We start from the raw sequence: 18,558 nt of genomic DNA on the forward strand, positions 1-18,558 counted from the left end.
TTTAGGGGATGAAGTCTGCGTGTGACCTCTGGACTGGATGATTCCTGCCTTCAGGAGAAGGAAAATACAGGATAGACCCCAAGGCAGGGGATGTGTTCACTCACAGATGGTTTTGGGGTTGGGGTTTTTGTTTTGTTTTGTTTTTACAAACTTTTAATTATAAAAGCTGTTTTATTTTCAGAAATGTTTACATTTCCATAGCATGCTGCTGAATGCATCAATGTGGAGGGGATTATGTAAATTTTTACAACCTAAGGGAGACAGGATATTAGTTTTTTATTTTTTGCAGCTCCCACACATTAAAATAATGGGATTTCTTTTTTTGTCTATGGAATGCCATTCCAGAGACATATTTAAGTTCTTTGTGGTCAGCCTCAGGTAGCAGGACAGCTAAAATGGATAATAGTAATAATTAATAGTTATAATAAAATATATTTGTACTTTTGGAAACCAGCCTGTTTGTGATTCCTTCACGAACAGCTTATCTATGTGAGACCTGAAGGCCAACCTTAGAGGAACCCATTGTTTCTCCTCCAAGAACTCGTTCTGTGTCTAGAGAAACACTTGTTGGGTTTTAATTAGAAACCAGTGGGGCTGTGGGCTGGCTGGCTGGCTGCACCACACGCTGTGAACCGGGAGGGCTGAGTGGAGGCCAGGGAGTCTGAGAATATCTTCAGGGTGAGATATTTGATTACACAAGGGAGAGGAGATGATTGCCAGTCCTCCCATCTGGAGAAAAGTTTCTGGGTGGCAGGAGCTAAGGATAGGGTGAAAGAAAGTGACCCAGTGAGGAGAGTGGGGTGAGGCGAGGAGAGTGGGTTGAGGCAAGGAGAGGGGCTGGGCGGGTGTGTGTCAGCTCCAGGAGGCTGGCCCTGCCTCTGCCCTGTGTCCATCTGACACAGAACGGAATATGACCCAGTGCTTGCGGGGCTGAGTCAGAGCTCTTTCCACTGCTCTGCAGCTCACTCTCTTCATGCTTACCTGGACAAACCCACTTCTGGCCACACTGGCTGGAGCATTAACCTATGGGTCTTCCTCAGATGATGGAGTTGAGGGAAAGGCAGGCTTTTCTTCTGAAGTCAAGGTAGGAACTCCCTCTGTCTTTTCCTTCAATTTTCTGCTTGTACAGCTCTTAATACCTCAACTCCTAACCAGGGCTTACAGGCCTCTCTCTCCCACTGAAATGTGAACCCTGCAATGGGAATGACCACACCCTCCATTTTTTTGTAGAGCATCCAGTGCAGTGTCTGAAAGATTCTCCCCGGGGCTGAAAGCTTAAGGGAATGAATAACTTCTCCCTCCTCGGGCCCAGTCCCAAGGCACAAGGCCACTTGTGCCAGCAGCATGTGTCAGCAAGATAGCAGAAGCAGGAAGAGAGCTGGCCGGAAGACGCATACCCACTGAAGATCGAGAGGGAGGCCGTCCGGGTACCGAATAGCAGTTACATCAGACTGAGACACTTCCTGTTTACAGGAGACTATAAAACCCCTGCCCCGTCCTCATTTGGTGCTGACGCCATTTTAGGCCTCAGCCTGCCTGCACCCAGGAGCTCATTAACATAGCGTGTGTTGCTCCGCACTGCCTCATGTTGTTTGTTGGCACCATCTCGGGGTTTGAACTGACGCAAGAGCCTTGCAGTGTCTGGCACAAATAAATGTAGCAAAACCCAGGAGAGGTCTGAAATTGCTGTAAGCCAAAAATAAGATTCTAAGTCCCCCTCCTGGCCAAGGGGATTCCAAAGAAAGCTGAAAAAACCAGTTCAGGTTGTAGCAGGACAAGCTGCAGACGAAACCCCTCAGACGCCGAGTTAAAGAAGGAAGGGCTTTATTCGGCTGGGAGCTTCGGTAAGACTCACATCTCCAACAACCAAGTTCCCTGAGTGAGCAATTCCTGTCCCTTTTAAGGGTTTACAACTCTAAGGGAGTCCACATTGAGAGGGTCATGATAGATTGAGCAAGCAGCGGGTACACTACTGGGGGCTGCATGCACCGGTAATCAGAATGGAACAGAACAGGCCAGGAATTTTCACAGTGCTTTTCCATGCAATGTCTGGAATCTATAGATAACATAACCGGTTAGGTCAGGAGTCCATCTTCAACCAGGCCCAGGGTGCGGCACTGGGCTGTCTGCCTATGGATTTCATTTCTGCCTTTTAGTTTTTACTTCTTTCTTTGAAGGCAGAAATTGGGCATAAGACAATATGAGGGGTGGTCTCCTCCCTTATTCCCCCACTTTGAGAATCTCACTCAATAGTGGGAGTTCTGACTTTCATTCTCACTACCCATGTCTTCTTGGAAGACAGATGGATAGTGATTCATATAGTACACTTGTGCTAAAGCATTTTGGTGAACTAAGGTAGCGATGAAGCTTTTTATTGTTTGAGGAAGTACAGGTAGCAAACAAGGGAGCAGTAAGCAAGTTCCTATTACTATTATAACTCCTATTATAAGAGTTTTAAATCCTCCTAGTGCTGGGAACCATTTTCTAAACATGGCCCTAGGATCAAATCCATGCTACCCTTGCACATTTGGCACATGACAAATTCTTGTGCCAGTTTTGTCATATTTCTAACTATGTCTTCAACTACTTGCCCTTGATCATCTATGTGTAGACAACAATTAGTAAGGTTAAATTTTCTACAGACCCTTCCTTCAGCTGCTAGCAAGTAGTCGAGAGCCAATCTATTTTGATAGATAGCATTTCTCATCTGAGTTTCTTGCCAGGCCAGAATAGTCAAGGCTCTGCCGGTTTTGTTAGTGATGATTTCTAAGACAGCTTGTAACCATATGATTTGGTTAAGCATGTAAATGGGGGTGTGGTATCCCCACGAGCCATCTTGTGCCCAAGTACCAGGCCTGTAATATTGTATAATTCTCTCAGGGGGCCATTCATCATCTTTCCAATTTCCTATAGCTATGCTTCTCTTTTCATGGGAAGCATAGACAGGGAAGCCCCGGAGTCCACCTGTCTTTATGGGCAGTAGGAAGAAAGATGGTTTAATAGTGTCAATAACACAACTACTTGCCCACAGGTCGGGTAATTTGGCATAAGATCTCACCCGCATATCCAGTATAATCCAGTGGGGGCTGTCCAGTCCCAGTGGGACTCCAGGGGGGTCCACAGGGTTTGCAACTTTGGGAATTTACTAAATAGATATTTCTTTTTTTTTTTTTTTAATTTAAATCTTTTTTATTTATTTATTTATTTTTTATTTATTTATTTATTATTATATTTTAAATTCTAGGGTACATGTGCATAACGTGCAGGTTTGTTACATATGTATACTTGTGCCATGTTGCTGTGCTGCACCCATCAACTCGTCAGCACCCATCAACTCGTCATTTACATCAGGTATAACTCCCAATGCAATCCTTCCTCCCTCCCCCCTCCCCATGATAGGCCCCGGTGTGTGATGTCCCCCTTCCCGAGTCCAAGTGATCTCATTGTTCAGTTCCCACCTATGAGTGAGAACATGCGGTGTTTGGTTTTCTGTTCTTGTGATAGTTTGCTAAGAATGATGGTTTCCAGCTGCATCCATGTCCCTACAAAGGACACAAACTCATCCTTTTTTATGGCTGCATAGTATTCCATGGTGTATATGTGCCACATTTTCTTAATCCAGTCTGTTACTGATGGACATTTGGGTTGATTCCAAGTCTTTGCTATTGTGAATAGTGCCGCAATAAACATACGTGTGCATATGTCTTTATAGCAGCATGATTTATAATCCTTTGGGTTATATAGCCAGTAATGGGATGGCTGGGTCATATGGTACTTCTAGTTCTAGGTCCTTGAGGAATCGCCATACTGTTTTCCATAATGGTTGAACTAGTTTACAATCCCACCAACAGTGTAAAAGTGTTCCTATTTCTCCACATCCTCTCCAGCACCTGTTGTTTCCTGACTTTTCAATGATCGCCATTCTAACTGGTGTGAGATGGTATCTCATTGTGGTTTTGATTTGCATTTCTCTGATGGCCAGTGATGATGAGCATTTTTTCATGTGTCTGTTGGCTGTATGAATGTCTTCTTTTGAGAAATGTCTGTTCATATCCTTTGCCCACTTTTTGATGGGGTTGTTTGTTTTTTTCTTGTAAATTTGTTTGAGTTCCTTGTGGGTTCTGGATATTAGCCCTTTGTCAGATGAGTAGATTGCAAAAATTTTCTCCCATTCTGTAGGTTGCCTGTTCACTCTGATGGTAGTTTCTTTTGCTGTGCAGAAGCTTTTTAGTTTAATTAGATCCCATTTGTCAATTTTGGCTTTTGCTGCCATTGCTTTTGGTGTTTTAGACATGAAGTCTTTGCCCATGCCTATGTCCTGAATGGTACTACCTAGGTTTTCCTCTAGAGTTTTTATGGTATTAGGTCTAACATTTAAGTCTCTAATCCATCTTGAATTAATTTTCATATAAGGAGTAAGGAAAGGATCCAGTTTCAGCTTTCTACTTATGGCTAGCCAATTTTGCCAGCACCATTTATTAAATAGGGAATCCTTTCCCCATTTCTTGTTTCTCTCAGGTTTGTCAAAGATCAGATGGCTGTAGATGTGTGGTATTATTTCTGAGGACTCTGTTCTGTTCCATTGGTCTATATCTCTGTTTTGGTACCAGTACCATGCTGTTTTGGTTACTGTAGCCTTGTAGTATAGTTTGAAGTCAGGTAGCGTGATGCCTCCAGCTTTGTTCTTTTGACTTAGGATTGTCTTGGAGATGCAGGCTCTTTTTTGGTTCTATATGAACTTTAAAGCAGTTTTTTCCAATTCTGTGAAGAAAGTCGTTGGTAGCTTGATGGGGATGGCATTGAATCTATAAATAACCTTGGGCAGTATGGCCATTTTCACGATATTGATTCTTCCTATCCATGAGCATGGTATGTTCTTCCATTTGTTTGTGTCCTCTTTTATTTCACTGAGCAGTGGTTTGTAGTTCTCCTTGAAGAGGTCCTTTACATCCCTATTCCAATCAATAGAAAAAGAGGGAATCCTCCCTAACTCATTTTATGAGGCCAACATCATCCTGATACCAAAGCCTGGCAGAGACACAACAAAAAAAGAGAATTTTAGACCAATATCCCTGATGAACATCGATGCAAAAATCCTCAATAAAATACTGGCAAACCAGATTCAGCAGCACATCAAAAAGCTTATCCACCATGATCAAGTGGGCTTCATCCCTGGGACGCAAGGCTGGTTCAACATTCGCAAATCAATAAACATAATCCAGCATATAAACAGAACCAAAGACAAGAACCACATGATTATCTCAAGAGATGCAGAAAAGGCTTTTGACAAAATTCAACAGCCCTTCATGCTAAAAACGCTCAATAAATTCAGTATTGATGGAACGTACCTCAAAATCATAAGAGCTATTTATGACAAACCCACAGCCAATATACTGAATGGGCAAAAACTGGAAAAATTCCCTTTGAAAACTGGCACAAGACAGGGATGCCCTCTCTCACCACTCCTATTCAACATAGTGTTGGAAGTTCTGGCTAGGGCAATCAGGCAAGAGAAAGAAATCAAGGGTATTCAGTTAGGAAAAGAAGAAGTCAAATTGTCCCTCTTTGCAGATGACATGATTGTATATTTAGAAAACCCCATTGTCTCAGCCCAAAATCTCCTTAAGCTGATAAGCAACTTCAGCAAAGTCTCAGGATACAAAATTAATGTGCAAAAATCACAAGCATTCTTATACACCAGTAACAGACAAACAGAGAGCCAAATCATGAATGAACTTCCATTCACAATTGCTTCAAAGAGAATAAAATACCTAGGAATCCAACTTACAAGGGATTTTTCTTAATATGGTTTGAACTCCACTAGGTGGCTGTTTTTGTGGTACTACTATACAGTTTTTGCTCAAGGCAGCTGAGTCTTCCCACAGGAAGGGTGAAGTCCTTCCCCACTCTTGCTATACAGTATTGTCTAATGATTGAGGCTTTTAGAACCTTGAAGTTATCAGGATGATTCCTTTGAGTCGAGAATTTATCAGGAACTGGGTCTGTAGGTACTAATTCTCGGGCTTCCCATGGCCATTGATCTCCCATTACAGTTCCTCCCCAAACATAATATGAAGTGACACTGAGAGACTGGGCTATGTGCTCGGCTAATTGCAAAAACAAATTTCTTGTTTTTCCTGGAATTTCTGGTACTGGCACATTCAGTTCATCATAGAAGGTTTGAAATACTGACTCAGGAGAGTGTTTATAAACTCCTCCTCAAACCACGATATTTACTCGAGGATCCAGTCCAGACCTATCAATTCCTCGGGTTACAAGCTCCCCTTTTTTTCCAGCGAGGATCCAGGGGATTGGTTACTACTAGTTCTAAAGGGTTACACTGACCACTGGTATAGGAAGGGCCACTTTTCCCTTTCTGAAGGTGGACAGGATCCTTTTCATTTTTTATCCAAGTAGCCTAAATGACACAAGACCAGGATCCACATTCATTTCCACACAGTCCTAATTCATGACAAATGTACTTACTTTCTGCCATAAGGCCTCTTTCCTAATTAAAAGAACCACATCCTATTCCTAACTTATTACTATTAATGACAGCACAAGCATCAAACTTCAAGGTGACTTGTTTGGGCACCCCTTTTTCTTTCATTTTGGCTAACACTTTACTCGTATCGTTTATGAGCCCCCACCAGTCCTCAGTCCTTAATCTTATTTCAAAAACTGTGATCATGGGAGGCTCAGATGGGTCATAATACACATCAGGTTGGTCATTTCCTGGGCTACACACCTTGTATAGAATAACATTATACAAACAAGTTCTTTTTAGAGTCCTGGTACACTTATAATAACCATAAAATAATAGGACTGTAGCAACTTTTTGTCCTACCTCAGTGCCTTGATGTATACACTGGGAAGAGCCCTCAGTCTGAGGAAGGTCAGTTAAAGTCCTTACCGTACAAGTCCAAATTTTAAGGAAAATGAGTCCCGCAATGAGTTTTCTCATGCTTCGGCCATGCATGGACCAATCAGCTTCCGGGTGTGACTGGAGCAGGGCTTGTTGTCTTTTTCAGAGTCACTTTGCAGGGGTTGGTGAAGCTACTCCTGTCCACATACCACTCATAGCCTACTGATGTTTAAGGATGGTCTCAGAGGTTGGGCCAGCTAGAATAAACTGAGTCCAATATCTCTACACAGTTATGTTCAACTGGGCTCTCTGATACCGGGAGCAAGGTGGTGGGGTTTAGGATGTTGCAAACGTCAGTGGTTATGTGGGGGTTTTCACATAGCATGCTTTGGTGCTTGGTTAATCTAGCATTTGTTAGCCAATGATGTCGTTTGGTATTCATCAAAGTTACCATGGCATGGGGGGCCTTTATATTCAGGTTTTGCCCAAGGATTAGTTTATCTGCTTCTTGTGCTAACAGGGCTGTTGCTGCCAGGGCCCTTAGACATGGGGGCCAGCCTTTGGAAACCCTGTCCAGTTGTTTTGAGAGATAGGCCACTGGCCTTGGCCAGGGCCTCACAGTCTGGGTTAAAACTCCAATTGCCATTTTTTTTTCTTTCTGACACATAGAGTGTAAAGGGTTTTGTCAGGTCAGGTAGCCCCAGGGCTGGGGCCGACAGGAGTTTTTCTTTCAACTGATGAAAAGCTCGTTGCTGTCGGTTGTAATAGATGTAGTTTATTCAATTTACATTTGTATTAACTGTCACCCACCAAAATATTGACTCAAATCCTGCAGCTATTTGATTTCAAGTTTTAATTGATCTGGTATTCACTGTGGGACTCCAATTGCGTCTAAATGGACGTGAGAGTCAAAAGACCCAGAAGGGGCATCTCTCGCTTTATGATGTCTTTAGTTTTCCTCCCTCTGGTTGATGAAATGCCAGGGTGAAAGGGATAGCCAATTGGACTAAAGTACAAGTGCCACTCCAGTTGTTTGGCAGAGTGCCCAGTAAAGGTCCACCACAATACTACCACACACCCGCTCAGGGATGAACATAGACTAACTGATTGATAAGCTCTTGAAAATTCTTAGGCTCACTGCATCCCTTCAGGTCTCCAAGGAATGCTGTTTCCTCCCTGTCGTGAGAGACACGAAGTGAACTTAGTGTTGGGGAGATGGAAGCTGGATGGCCCTCAGGGGCTGACTAGCAGGGTGCCAGACTTTGGGATATAGCAGAGAGAGCTTGGCAGGACTTATTACTCCAGGCTGTAGAATCCTGGAAAAGAGCTACCATGCAGCCCAGGCCTGGTCAACTGGGGGACCACCTTAGTGGAAAGGGGACAATCTGGGCCTCTGGCCTGCCATGTGCACAAGCATACCAATTACTTTTGTTTAATGTTTGGATGGAATATTTGATACACTCCAATGGATGGAATATTTGATCCATTGGAATGGATCTTGGTATCCTGTCTTAATTGCCAAAGTTTGTTTTAAGTCTTTAACTTCTATGATCCTCTAGTAAAATGAATGTATGATTTTAGGAAATTACAAAAAACGGTTGGGGCAGTTCATCCTTGGTCTTTAGTGGTCCACAGACCGTTGGACCAACTACGACATAAAAACTCTACATTGAGGGGCAAGACTCCTGGTTGGCACTGGAGTCTTTATCAAAATCTCCCTGCATTAAATGGCACTAATTTGCTAATGCCCAGTATGAGGAGAGTCAGGAGGGACAGAGATACTTTTCTGAAGTTGAGATCTGTCTTTGACTTGGCATGTCCTCACAGGGTATAACAAGGCAAGCATTAAATGCTATAGTTTGAGGCAAAATTGACTTGGTTATGTTAATAACCAGATGGTCAGCAATAGAGTGAGGAAAGAAGGAAGAGTAATAGAATAGAGGAAATAGTTAAATTTTTCTTAGCTTTAGTTTGGTAGGGTTTTCCCGTGGGACTGTGGCCCACAACTCTGGAGAGGGTGGCGCTTTGACTTGGGTGTGATGAGTCCATCCTTTTTCTGCTGTACGAACAGCAGTCTCTTGGGGTAGCAGCACAAGGCAGGGTCCTTCCTAGGCTGGCTCGAGTTTTTCTTCTTTCCACCCTTTGATAAGAAGGTGATCTTCAGGCTGGTGCTGGTTTACTGGAAATTCTAGGGGTGGAACCTGTGCTAAAAGACTTTTAGTTCTGAGGGAAAGGAAAGTGGAAGATAAACCAAGTATATAATTTCTAAGAAATTGAATTTTTGTTTTAAATGTGGGAACATCAACAGCAGACTTTATAGTCTTTGGTGCCTTCTTACTGAGAAATTTCCTTTAGCACCTATTTTTATTAGTTTTTAGATCAAAGAAAGCCAAATGCCATTTTGTATTTAATAATGCTTCTTGTATGATTTTTTATACCAGATAAGCTAAATTTCACCTTTATATTAGTGTATTATTAATGTTAAACTTAATTTTAAGAAAACCTTGTAGATGTATTTATCCAATTTTTAATGTCAAACCATAAGGTAAGATTTTTATAGACTCTTTTTAACCTTTTATAATTTTTGTTAAAGAGTAGGTTAGTGCTTTGAGAAACACCTGTTGTGTTTTTACTTTAATGTCCAGTTCACAGAAAAACTGGATGATACCCCTTTAACTTTAGCTAATATGTTTACACACAGAATTTTCTTTACAATTAATGTTTTAAAGCTTGCTTAAACCTTCAACTATACATATATATTTAACCTTTTAATGTAGGTAAAAATTTACATTCTTATGTCTCCTTATAATTCTTTTACCAAAGGTATATTTTATTTTCTTTATACACCTTGCACATAAACTGTTTTTTTTTTAATAGTTTTATATTCCGGAGGCCTAGTTACTTTTAAATTATACAATATTTCTTGCATAAATTCTTTTTTTTTTTAACTTTTTTTTTCTCTTTCATGACTTTTGCAGACAATTCTTCAACCTGCCTCAACTTTCGGAGTTATTACAAACATTTATTTCTTTAAACAACCAGTTAATTTATTTCAGGACGAGAATTTACCATATAACATTCTTTTTACATAAATTCTGTCTCACCTCCCCCCCACTTTTTTCTCCAATGATAACCATTCTTTTCCAAAGCAAACTTCTTTTATGTCTGTGGACTAGACTGTCTAAGGCCACAAGATTAGAAGTTACAATAATACATGTTACACTGTTAACTTTTAGCAAACTTTACTTTTGTTGAAAACCTTGTAAGTTTGGGATTTCAATTATCCTTTGCTATTAATAAGACCTTGTTTAGTCCAATTGACTTAGAATTTGGTATAGATGGCTTTTTTTTTCCCTTCAATTACCTGGAAGGAACCATAGATCTTCCTGTCCTGAGGGGAGTTCCTCCTAGGTCTGGTTGGACCTTTGTATGGTAATTAAGATTTAAATTCCCTGTTAGAAAACCTGCTGGATTAAGGGAATTTTCAGTGGTTAATGTTAAATCATCCTTTTTTTTTTTTTTTTTTTCAAGGATACTTTTGAACTGGTGAGGTGTGCTCACAATGAGGTTTCCTCTAAAAGTTATTTTTTTTACTTTCTTCTGTTAGTAAAGCAGTTGCCACTACAGATTGAATGCATCTGGGCCATCTGTGGGTTACCAGGTTAAGGATTTTTGATAGGAAGGTCTCAGTGCTTTTGGGATATGCCCTTATTTACACTGACAACAAAGTGGTATTAAAGTGTTACAGGGTTATGGAAAATACCTTTAATTATCAATTATAGGTTTTAAATTTACAATGGCTTTTAAAGGAATAGGGTACACTTTTTTTTTCTTAACTAATTGTATATCTGTTTCTTTCTCTCTTTGTTTTTCTCTTTTTCTCTTTGACTTTCCTTTTGCTTCTGTCTCTTTCTCTCTCTCTGCCTCTCTCTTTCTCTCTCTCTCCTTGACTCCCTCTTTGCCTCTCTGTCTCTTTCACTCTCTCTGCCTCTGTCTTTCTCTCTCTCTCCTTGACTCCCTCTTTGTCTCTCTGTCTCTTCCTCTGTATCTTTTCCTCTCTCTCTCTGCCTCTTTTTCTGTCTGTCTCTTTCCTCTCTTTCTCTCTGCTGGTCTTTCCTTACCTCTGCCAGCCGCTTATGCTGCTGTTCTCTCAACCGCTGTGGGAGGTGTCTAAAACCAGCTGTAACCAAATGTCTATTTACGGGAACTGGTCTGGGTGCCCTGGCTTACAGGTTACCTTGTGCTATACCTTTGAAACAAGGGACCTGTCCAGGTTTCCTTCTGATGGCCAACCTACCTCTAATGCTGACCAGTCTATTTCACATGAAGTGCTAAGTTTTCCTGGTGTCATAGTAATACCGTAATCTCCCCTAAATCCTTTCTTGAAAATTTTCAATAGTTCCTAGTGGGATAGGCTTACTTTGTGCCTGACCCATGCTTCTTCGAGACAATTGCCCCAGTGAAACACCTCACCAAAGCAGCTCGTGGCAGACTCCCATGGAGGATCAATGCAGTAGCTGAACACTGGGAAGGAACTGGCACTTGGAGTCCAGACATCTGAAACTTGGTAAGACTAATCTTTGGAACTTGCCCACTCCATTTGAGTGGAAGTGTGGCCTGATCACCCACAGTGTGCCTGTACTGGCACTTTGGTTTTTGTTTTTGACTTGACTTGGATTGCTTGATACTTTGGTTTTGGTTTTGACCTGGCTTGGATTTCTGGATACGCTGATTTTGGTTTTGATTCTGGTTTGATGTAAACTGTAAAAGTGTGTGTGTGCCCTTTTTACCCGTTCTTTGTTTTGTGGTGTGTGTGTGGTGTGAGCGTGGTGTTTTGTCTCGAAGAAGCATGGGTCAGGCATAAAGTAAGCCTACCCCACTAGGAACTATTGAAAATAATCAGAATGGCACAGAACAGGACAGGGATTTTCACAATGTTCTTCCATACAGTGTCTGGAATCTATAGATAACATAACTGAATAGGTCAGGGGTCAATCTTTAACCAGGCCCCTGGTGCTGAGCTGTCTGCCTGTGGATTTCATTTCTGCCTTTTAGTTTTCACTTCCTTCTTTGCAGGCAGAAATTGGGCATAAGACAATATGAGGGGTGGTCTCCTCCCTTAAGGTCATAACAGGAAAGGAATGGTCAGACATGCCTCTTTACACCCTCTCCCTTAAGGAGTTCAGGCACAACTGACCAACACTGACACTAAAACAGGGATCTCAAGATGGACGAGACAGTCTTTGTAGCAATAAGATATCAAATTCCATCCTGACTCTCTGACTCTAGTATAATATCACATGACAGATAAAGAAGGAAATAAAAATATTTTACCCCAAAATATGTTTCTTTGCCATATTTTGAAATGTCCCTGCAATTTTGTGGGGGAAAGCTGTTGTGGGAAAAATTTGCATCTGTAAAGAATCTCTGTTAACATAACGAGGTCTTTACTTTTCCAGGCCCTTTGAATCCAGAAAAGATTAACTGAGAATCTAGCACCTTTTAAAGGTCTAAGTAGGAAACATTTGCCATCTATATTCTCCAAGGGTGACCACCCAGGAGACTTCATCTGCATAATAAGAGCCTTAGTTTGCACAACCCCTTATCTTAACCCAGACACTCCTTTCTATTGATTCCAGGTCTTTAGATAATAACTCTTTCAACCAATTGCGAATCAGACAACTCTAAGCGTCCTCTTCCAGTTGTCCTGCTTTTCCTTACCAAACCAATGTATACCTCATGTGTATTGATTGATGTCTTCTGTCTTCCTAAAACCCATAAAACCAAACTATAGCCCAACCAGCTTGGGCACATATTCTCAGGATCTCCTGGGGCTATGCCATGAGCCATTGTTCACTCATATTTGGCTCAGAATAAACCTTTTAAAATATTTTACAGAGTTTGACATTTTTTCATCAATACAGCCTTGGCATGATCGCTGCCATTTTCCACAATGACACCACTTTCAAGGACCCAAAGTATAGCAAGATCTTGAAGTACTTGGGGAATCATGAACAAAAAATGAGTCATACAGGGAGAGCAGAGTGAAGCAAGTACAACTAGTAAAATTTCAGTCATTGAATTGTTTAAGAGCTTTGGAAATTGGCTGTTGCTTTATGTTAAATGATAGTTCAAATGTACGTGTGACCCTCAAATGTGTCTCAGCCATTCTGAATAAATCAGAATATACTATTTATAACATCTTATATTCATTTTAATTCCAGTTTGAAGTTTTCACAAATGCCATTGCATTGGCCATGCATTGAGATCTCACCATGAGCCAAACTGCATGTAAGAACTGTCTTGAGACACTGTGGTGACCACCAGAGCAACCCTGTGAGGCAGGCTGTCCTCATCATGCAGATGAGGAACGTGAGGCTCAGACTGGCTGTCAGGCAGCATGGAGCTGTGGAAGAACCTGGCCCAGAGCTTGGGGAGACTTAGTTTCCAAACTTTGACTCGTATAATGATGGGACTTTGGGGAAATTACTCAACTAAAGTCATTGGAACCAGAATATTTGGAAAGAAATCTATGTTCATCTTGGCAAATCATGCTGGCTTAGTGCAGTCAGAGGAGCACTGGTTCATGAATGTCTTGTTTCCTATCAGATACGCACATATTTATGTGAACTTTGTGACCTTCTTGTTCCCTTTCTTCAGGACATGGGGAGAGAAAGTGCTAAAGCATACTTTTAATTGTGCTGGTTCTGGAGTTTGGAAGAGCCTGTCCAAAGAACAAGCTGGACATGAATAACGTATGACTTGTTCGGCCAAAAGCCCCACCACAAAAACCTCATGGAGCTTGCTACACATTATTTTCCAAATATCAACTCCGATTAAAAGGACTGTCTGGCCCACTGACAATTATTCATTGGCTTCTGTACAGTGTATTATTGTATGGCGCTTCCTCAGAACTATAATTAGGTGATTGTGTAAGGAGTCCATAGTGCACGTTTGAATAGTGACTCTGTTTGGATCATGATGTCACTCACTCTGGTCCCCTCTCATCATATGGCTGTGGATGTGGTGTGGTTGAATTCAATACATGTGAAATCAGACCTTCATTGAGTTTTCTTTTTTTTTTTTTTTGAGATGGAGTCTTGCTCTGTCACCCAGGCTGGAGTGCAGTGGTGCGATCTCAGCTCACTGCAAGCTCTGCCTCCCAGGTTCATGCCATTCTCCTGCCTCAGCCTCCCCAGCAGCTAGGACTACAGGTGCACGCTGTCATGCCCAGCTAATTTTTTTGTATTTTTAATAGAGAGGGGTTTCACTGTGTTAGTCAGGATGGTCTCGATCTCCTGACCTCGTGATCCACCTGCCTCGGCCTCCCAAAGTGCTGGGATTACAGGCATGAGCCACCATGCATGGCCCTTCATTGAGTTTTCTATGAAGTAATGATAGCACTTAAGATGAATCACTTAGGACATACCTGGAGTAATTATGGCCTAAGTGTTAGGAGTTCTGGGAATCCCTCTTTTTAGCTGTTCAACCTGGACAAGTCACTCAGCCTTTCAGAGATGATGTTCATCTGGAAATTGGGGTTCATGGCACCAGCAACCCCGGTTGGTTATAATATATGATGTGTGAATTACCTCTCTCTTCTTCCGCTCCACACCCAATCAATGCCACAGTTATGATGTATAAAGTGTGAATTACCTCCTTCTTCTTCCCCTCCACACCCAATCAATGCTGTGGTTATGATGTATAATGTGTGAATTACCTCCCTCTTCTTCCCCACTACACCCAATCAGTGCCGCATCCCTAGCATGCCCCATTTTAAGCATCTCTCAACTCTCCCCACTTTTCTTTGTCTGCATGGCCACTTCTCTGTTCCCAGCCTTAGGGCTCACTGCACCCGCTCCTGCAGCCTCTAACAGACTGGCTGCTTCCATGATGGTCTTTCTAGGCGATCACATGGGACATGTTCTCTAACTTAGACCCCTCCAGTGGCATCTCTGGAAGTTTGCAGCTGCACTGCTACCTGATGCTGTGCTCTTATGAGTCAAATTCCTAATCTTGACCTGTATGCCCCTGTATGATTTGTCCCCATTTATATGTAGAACCTCATGTCATGCTACTATTCCCCTCACTACCAGTGTTCCAGGCAAAGCAGCTTATTTTTTAGCAACTGACATACATAAAAAAACTCTCCTTTTAAAAGACTTTTGCACTGGATGTTCCTTCCACCTAGAGCTTTCTTCATCCTCTCCTCAGCCCCCTTGCATGCCCTGCAAATCTAGATCAACCTTCAAGAACAAGCTTGAAGTGTCCTTTCCTTGGGAAATTCCCATACGGACCATCCCTCTGCCATTGTGTAAACTCCCAGTAAACAGTCTTACTCCTTCCTAGAACATATCACATCTCCAGTGAAATAATTACCTTGGTAAATATTTCTTTAAAATCTGTCTCCTCCTCTGAACTATTTCTTGAATCTGGTCTTATTCCCAGCACACCATGTGGCTTTGTCAATACACATTGTAGAAGGAATAAAGTTATCAATCCTCTGTGAACTTAATTCTGTCGTTTTTTGCATTTGAACATCCTTGAGGGACAACTTTGCTCTTTGATCTTCAGCTTTCTCCTGGTCGAGAAGAGACATGGCTCTGTGTGAGGGAGTTCCATCCCTGGGCTTTCTTAGCCACGAAGGCCTGGCTGGAAAGCACAGTAGGAGTCAGGAAGGGTCGTTGATCTACTGAATGGCAGAGCTGGAAAGAAGCATAGGAGTCCACGAGCCCAGTGGCCACATTTTACAGATGGGGAAGCTGGGGCCAAGAGAAATCAAACATTATGTCAAAAAGCAGAGGTAAGAAATAACTTCAATGAATAAAATATTATTTTAGCAGGGATACATAGAAAAATATATACTTACTCATGACATGATTTCTGGACAATTTTGTAATTTTCTTTTTCTGAGACAGAGTCTCACTCTGTTGCCCAGGCTGGAGTGCAGTTACTCGATCTCAGCTCACTGCAACCTCTGCCTCCCTGGTTCAAATGATTCTTCTGCCTCAGCCTCCTGAGTAACTGGGATTACAGATGCCCACCATCACACCCGGCTAATTTTTGTATTTTTAGTAGAGATGGGATTTCACCATGTTGGCCAGGCTGGTCTTGAACTCCTGACCTCAAGTGATCTGCCCGCCTTGGCCTCCCAAAGTGCTGGGATAACAGGCAAGAGCCACCGCACCCGGCCAAATTTTGTAATTTTCATTTCTATTGCTTCAGCGACCTCCATGGCAGCCTTGAGAAGAAGGTATTGTTTATCCTCATCTTACAGATGAGAAACAACAGAGAACATGGGTAACAAATGAAGTCAACCCAACTGAGAAGTGCCAAAGCCTGACTGAGTCCCCGCATTTCTGGTTGCTGGTTATATAGTGGTTGTTTTCCCCACTATACTGCTCTGCACCTCTTACAAATAAAAACTTGGGCAACTCCACTTCAGGTAAGAAATACTTGGTCAGGGAGCCATAGCTATGAGCAAAATTATGTTCTGCTTCATTCGCTTCTCTGCTTATTTGTGGCTGTGACTTCTGTAACCTGTCCTGCCGTCTGTTAAATGAAACTGCCTCAAGTCACAGGGACGTGATGGGAAGAAAGTATAAGCACTTTGGAGTCAGACTTCCTGGAGTTGAAATTCTGGCTCTGTCACTTACAGGTGGGTGACCCCAGACAGGTCATAGAAATGGGAGACAGAGTGAGACCCTGTCTTAAAAAAAAAAAAGAAAAGAAAAGAAAGAAAGAAAAGAAAAGAAAAAGACATACCTGAGACCGGATAATTTATCCAGAGTGAGACAGGGTCTCACTCTGTCGCCTTGCTGAGCCTTGGGTTTCCCTTTGTAAAATGTGGGGACTAATTGCCTTCCCCTAGGTTTGTTTAGGATTAAATGGGGTAGTGCTTATGAGATACAGATAAAACAGAAGGCACCATAAACATTATGTTGACAACAGTAGCATGGAGCAACCCCATTGGCAAGATGTCAGGAAAGGTCATCCATTGGGTAGAAAAAGTACAGGGATTTGTCAGAAAGGCAAAGTGAACCCCAGGGGTACACTTAAAGGGAAGCAGGCTTGCAACTGATGTGGATTTTCTTTTAGCTGCAGGTCTTATTGGCTGTCTCCTAATTTCAAATCTACAACCCCATCTGTTCTGCCCATTGCATTCTTTCGGGTACGTGTGCATTCGTGTGTGTGTATATACATGCTTGTGCATGTGTGCACACTTACTCATTGACTGGCTGGGAGCAGGGGCCAGGCAACCTCCCAACAGCTCCCCAACCCCCAGCAGCATCAGCACATTTCTACACATATTACATATCAAGTTCTGTATTTGAATGGGAAAGGTGAAAAAAGTGAGACAATGTTTATAAATTAATTTTATTGCCAATCTGAAAACGGTTTCATTCCCAAAGCCATTTAGAAGCTTTTGTTTTTCCAAGCTGTGACTCTGCAACATTTATTCAGAAATGGTCCTTTAAGGAACTCACACAAATGGGCTGTGAATACTATCATTTTATGAGCACCCTTTCCACAATCTAGAAGTCAAAGTCTGAAAACGCCATCCCTAAATGTTAAACTAGAAAATATTAATTTAGAATAATTTTTTTGTTACTGACATTTAAGTTACAATTTCATGGCAGACTCTGAAGAAAGGAGGAGGGATTGCAGAAGGAGGTGGCAGGTGATCAAAGTAGAATGAACCAGTTGGAAGAAAAGAAGAGCCTAAGTCATTCCTGAGGAAACAAAGGAAAGCCGGAGCCTACCAACTTCTCAGGCAGATGAAAGTCATGCCCTGGGGGATTTACCAGGTCCACCTACTGTGCCTCAACCTGCAGGCTCTGTCATTGTGTTTTGCCTACAGATCAAGGGCAGGTCCGGGGCAGACCCATCCTCCTCAACTTCCCAAGACTGAGATGAAAGCAAGAGTTAGATTAGTTCATTTTCAGCGAGAAATCAAATCACCATGACAAGGTCTGGAATCTCACATTAGCATAGCAAGCTCTTTTCCTCTGTACATTGAGCCAGCTCAGAAGAATCTCTAATGTCTAATAGTGGGTGGGGGGAAGGGTTAGTGGAGATCATCAGAGTAGACCATGCCCTTGGGGCCCAAAGGCAGGAAGTCCCCAAGCCAAGGCTCTGGTTCCTTGGTAAGTGATATGGTTTGACTCTCTGTCCCCACCTAAATCTCATGTTGAATTGTAATCCCCAATGTTGGGAGAGGGACCTGGTGGGAGATGATTGGATCATTGGGGCAGATTTCTGACTTGCTCTTCTCTTAATAGTGAGTTCTCATGAGATCTGGTTGTTTGAAAGTGTGTAGGATCTCCCCTTTTGCTCTCTCTCTCTCTCCTGCTGCCTTGTGAAGATGTGCTTACTTCTCTTTCTCCCTTCTGCCATGATTGTAAGTTTCCTGAGGCCTCTCTAGAAAAATTACCCAGTCTTGATATGTCTTTTTTTTGACAGGGTCTCACTCTGTTGCCCAGGCTGGAGTTCAGTAGCATGATCATGGCTCATGGCTCACTGCAACCTCCACCTCCTGGGTTCAAGAGATTCTCCCACCTCAGCCTCTGAGGTAGCAGGGATTGCAGACATCTGCTACTATGCCTGGCTAATTTTTGTATTTTTAGTAGAGATGGGGTTTCACCATGTTGGCCAGGCTGGTCTCAAATTCCTGATCTCAGGTCATCCATCCA

General features: G+C 42.2%; 2 long non-coding RNA genes across 2 annotated transcripts; both read left to right on the forward strand.

Annotated features, from left to right (window-relative positions):
- Nucleotides 1-917: 917 nt before the first annotated feature.
- On the forward strand, nt 918-3,351 carry LOC141406983 (uncharacterized). Its single transcript, XR_012413616.1, has 3 exons — nt 918-1,084; nt 1,231-1,844; nt 3,245-3,351. It is a non-coding gene; the product is annotated as an uncharacterized lncRNA (long non-coding RNA).
- A 7,912-nt stretch (nt 3,352-11,263) lies between these two features.
- Nucleotides 11,264-15,369, forward strand: LOC135971264 (uncharacterized). Its single transcript, XR_010587342.2, has 2 exons — nt 11,264-11,432; nt 13,526-15,369. It is a non-coding gene; the product is annotated as an uncharacterized lncRNA (long non-coding RNA).
- Nucleotides 15,370-18,558: the final 3,189 nt, after the last annotated feature.

This window comes from Macaca fascicularis, chromosome 6 (genome assembly GCF_037993035.2).
Source record: "Macaca fascicularis isolate 582-1 chromosome 6, T2T-MFA8v1.1".
Lineage (NCBI taxonomy): Eukaryota > Metazoa > Chordata > Mammalia > Primates > Cercopithecidae > Macaca > Macaca fascicularis.